Source organism: Penaeus japonicus, unplaced genomic scaffold, assembly GCF_977035675.1.
Source record: "Penaeus japonicus unplaced genomic scaffold, GWHDUDI00000001_assembly GWHDUDI00000028, whole genome shotgun sequence".
NCBI classification, from domain to species: domain Eukaryota; kingdom Metazoa; phylum Arthropoda; class Malacostraca; order Decapoda; family Penaeidae; genus Penaeus; species Penaeus japonicus.
In genome coordinates this window covers 29,456,969-29,461,968 of record NW_028234430.1, presented here as the reverse complement: position 1 = coordinate 29,461,968, position 5,000 = coordinate 29,456,969, and positions in this window count along the sequence as shown.

Sequence of the window (5,000 nt, the reverse complement as noted above, 5' to 3'; positions counted from 1 at the left end):
TTAATTTCTCCAACAAAACAAAGCTGTTAAGAATATTGAATCTATTTCATATGTCGATTAATTCAACTTAAATGTTTATATTTAGATAGCTTTTAATCAATGTTTTAATTCAAAACATGCAAGCAAAAGTGTGGAAAATAGCAAACACCGATTTAACACAATAAATGTATTAACCTAGAAGTAGTACACAATGTCCTTGCCTTTAGCAAAGACCATCAAGATTAATAATAGTAATAATAATAGTAAATCTGGGGAAAAATAATACACAAAACACATTATAAACAAATCAGCTGATTCTCAATCTCTCTGTATATATATATATTCCAAAAACAGACTAACATTCAAATAACCATGCTGGACAAATGCATTTAGCTGACATAAGGTCACTGTCAATAAATTTATCTAAAATAAATGTGAACCACAAGACCACGTGACCCAACTTCATCACAGTCTCAGTTAGAGTCCGCGGGGTTACACTTTTTGAAAGTGTAAACAATATCAAATGAGGAAAATATCACAAGTTCTGCGACTTATTCTCAGTATAAATAGTTTTGTTATATCTGAAAAATACATTAGCATCAAATGAATCAATATTTTTCTTATTACAACTACAATGCAAAAATCTCATGTAAGTATAACGGAAAATGGGTTCATGGTAACGTGTAGTTTTCCCTACATAAGAGAGTTTATCCAATGACCATATTACTTAACAGTTTATATATATATATATATATATATTATATATTATATATATATATATATTATATATATATATATATATATACATACGTATCATACAATATATATACAGATAGATAATAGATACATGGATATACAGGGGTGTGGGGCAGACAGACGATTGGAGCAGTTTTTGAGGAGGAATGTAAAAAAGTAATGGAAGTACATAGAGAAAAAAGTTTATTTTTCTCGAGGTTAGGCATAACATACATATAGAATCCTTATGTTCTGGAAAAATAATGTCGGCAAGATAGGCGGCCGTTAGCTGCAACACACTGTTTTAGAGTCGCCTTCTCTGAAGTTTCTACAGCACGTTCCACATATGGCGTTAACTCTTCCAATAATCCGCTCTTTGCTGTGGTAGGTGTTGGTGAGGGCGAATTTTGAAATCACCCTTTATTTCAGATGTCAAAGAAAATAAGATATATTATACATATATATATATATATATATTTATATATTATATATATATATATATATTATTAGATATCGATATATATATAGAGAGTAGTGGTCACATACACACTACACACACACAATACGCACACACACACAACACTACACACACACACACGACACACACACACACACACAACACCACACACACACACAACACACCACATATATATATATATATTTATATATCTATATAGAATTATATATGTTTTATATATTATATAGTGTATTTATTATATAAATTATATACATATTCTATATCTATATTTTTATCTTTCAATCTTATAATTATCTATCTATCTTAGTCTATCTATATTATATATATATATATATGATTTTAGATATATATTTATAGGATATTATATATATATCTATGAATAGATATATATATATAGTATATATATTTATATAGTATTCTATATATATATATATATACTATATATATTATATTTATATATATTATATATATATATATTATATTTACACACTCACAAAAATCACACACACACACACACACACACACACAACACCAACACACTCACACTCACACACTTTTGTTTATATGTATATATTTCAATATATATATATATTTTTATAAATATATTATTAATATATATTTATATAGATTATATGGTATATATTTATATATATATATATATATATAATATTTATATATCTCTATATATATATAGTTGATATTTATATATATATATAATGGATATATATGTATATGGCATATAAATATATATATTTATTTTATTATAATATATATATATATTACATATAATATATATATATATATATATATATTATATATATAATTAATATTATTATATATATACATACATACATTATATATCAATATATATATTATATATATATATATATATATATATATATATATCATATATAGATATTATTTATATATATATATACATATATATATATATATATATATATATATATATATATATGTCCGTATATACCTAAAATTATATTATATATATATATTGTTGTATATATATATTATACTATATATATATGTAATATATTCTATATATTATACATATATATAGTTATATTAGCATTATACATATATATATATATATATACATATATATATATACTAGTATATATAAATAATATAACTTGATATTCCCTATTCTACGCTCACCTCCCTCCTCCTGTCTCCGATCAATCCTCTTCTTCCCGACTACTCCTTCGCCATCTCCTTCCCTCCCCTCCCCCCTTCTCCCTCACCCCCCTCATCTCCCTCCTCTCCCTCCCTCCCTCTTCTCCTCTCCCTCACCTCCCCCCTTCTCCCTCATCTCCTCTCCCTCCCTCCCCCCTTCTCCCTCCTTCTCCTCTCCCTCCTCTTCCCCCTCCCTCCTCTCCCTCCCCTCCCCCCTTCTCCCTCCCTCTCTCCCTCCCTCCTCTCCCTCCCCTCCCCCCTTCTCCCTCCCTCCCTCCCTCTCTCACCTCCCCCCTTCTCCCTCACCCCCCTCATCCCCCTCCTCTCCCTCCCCCTTCTCCCTCTTCTCCTCTCCCTCCCTCCCTCCCTCTCTCCCTCCTCTCCCTCCCTCCCCCCTTCTCCCTCACCTCCCCCTTCTCCCTCACCTCCCCCCTTCTCCCTCACCTCCCCCCTTCTCCCTCTCTCCTCACCCCCCTTATCCCCCTCCTCTCCCTCACTCCGTCCTTCTCCCTCTTCTCCTCTCCCTCCCTCCCTCCCTCTCTCCCTCCTCTCCCTCCCTCCCCCCTTCTCCCTCACCTCCCCCCTTCTCCCTCCCCTCCCCCCTTCTCCCTCCCTCCCTCTCTCCATTCCCTCACCTCCCCCCTTCTCCCTCTCTCCTCTCCTCTCCCTCCCTCTCCCTCTCTCCATTCCCTCGCCTTGGGATTCGTGTTTACAAGGATGGCTTTCAGCTGCTGGTTGTTTGTCCAGAGGTTTTGCTCTTCCTTTTCTCTGCGTTTCCCAATAGTATCGATCACCGATGCACGCGCTGGCGGCTGCTGCTTTTGCCCGAAGAAAAAAGAAAAGGAAAGAAAAGAAAAGAAATTGTTCTTGGTGGTGGTGTAGGTTTTGGGAGGTTGTGGTTTTTAATGTTTTTTTTTTTTTTTTTTTTTTTGTAAGGTTGTGTTGTATTTTATTTCTTATTTAATGTGTTTTTTTCATGGTGGTATTTTTTTCCTATTTTTTTATTTTAATTTCTATGGTGTTTTTTATTTTCTATTTTCCATTTTTTAAAAATCTTTATGGTTCTGTGTTTATTATTTCTTTATCTGGTATGTATTTTTTTATTTTTTTATTTTATTTATGGCGGTGTGATTTTTGGGATGTGCTTTTTTGAGGTATGTGTATTTTAGATTTCTTTTTCTTTTCAAGGGGGGGGGGGTGTTAGTGTGGTTTCTGTAGATTTTATCTTCTTCTTTCTTTCTTTCTTTCTTTTCTTTTTCTTTTTTCTTTTTTTTTTTTTTTTTTTTTTTTTTTTTTTTTTTTTTTGGGGGGGGGGGGGTTGGTTGGTTGGTTGATTGTATATCATGGTGTGATTTTTTTTCGGCTTCTGGTGTGGGTTTCGAGGGGGTTGGAGGGGGGCTTTGCTGCGTGAGAGTGCGTGGAGTTGTATATTTAGTCTCTAGGTTTGTCTGTTTCTCTCTCTCTGTCTCTCTTTCTCTTTTTCTCTCTCTCTCTCTTTCTTTCTTTCTTTCTTTTTCTCTCTCTCTTTCTTTTTCTCTCTCTCTTTCTCTTTCTCTTTCCTTCTCTCTCTCTCTTTCTCTCTCTCCTTCTTTCTCTCTCTCCCTTTCTTTCTCTTTCTCTCTCCTTCTTTCTCTGTCTCTCTCCTTCCTTCTCTTTCTTTCTCTTGCTCGATTTCTCTTCCGTCCTTCTTCTATCTATCTATCTATCAATCTTCCTTTCCCTTCCTCCTAAGGCACGTCTTTTAATTCAACATTCCTCGGACAGAATTTCTTTATCTCAGTTCAGAGGAAGTGCTAGAGGAAGAAGTGTTCAACCAAGTAACACGGAAGAATAACCATTAATCTTTGACTCTCTCTCGGCCTTCCTTCTCTTTCTCTCTTTCTCTTCTTTTTCTCTGTCTCTGTTTCTTTCTTTTTCTTTGTCTCTCTTTTTCTCTGTCTCTGTTTCTTTCTTTTTTTTTGTCTCTCTTTTTCTCTGTCTCTGTTTTTTTCTTTCTTTCTCTCTCTCTCTCTCTCTCTCTCTCTCTCTCTCTCTCTCTCTCTCTCTCTCTCTCTCTCTCTCTCTCTCTCTCTCTCTCATTCTTTCTCTCTCTCTTTCTCCTCCCCCCACCCGCTTCTCTCTGTCCCTCTGTCTTGTCTGTCTATCTGTCCATCCTGCTGTCTGTCTGTTTATCCACCTGTATGTGTAAGTCTCTCTGTCTCTGTCTCTCTCTCTCTCTCTCTCTCTCTCTCTCTCTCTCTCTCTCTCTCTCTCTCTCTCTCTCTCTCTCTCTCTCTCTCTCTCTCTCTCTCTCTCTCTCGCTCTTCCTAACCCTCCCTACCCTCCCGCTTTTATCTCTCCTCCTAGTTCCTTCCTCCCCACCACCCAACCCCACCTTCCCCACTACCCCCTTCCTTCCCTCCACCCCCCCACCCTGACCTCCCCACCCTGACCTCCCTCTGAAGACAAAGATCAGGCCTTGAGACAATGATCTGCGGAGAACAGTCAAGAATCCTTTCCAAATATTAAGAAATCAAAACTTTCCGTTTTCGAAGTCTTATGAATGAGGTCGGAATCTTGAATGATGAGGATGACAGCGAGGAGGAGAAAAAAAGGGGAAGAGGAGGAGGAAGGG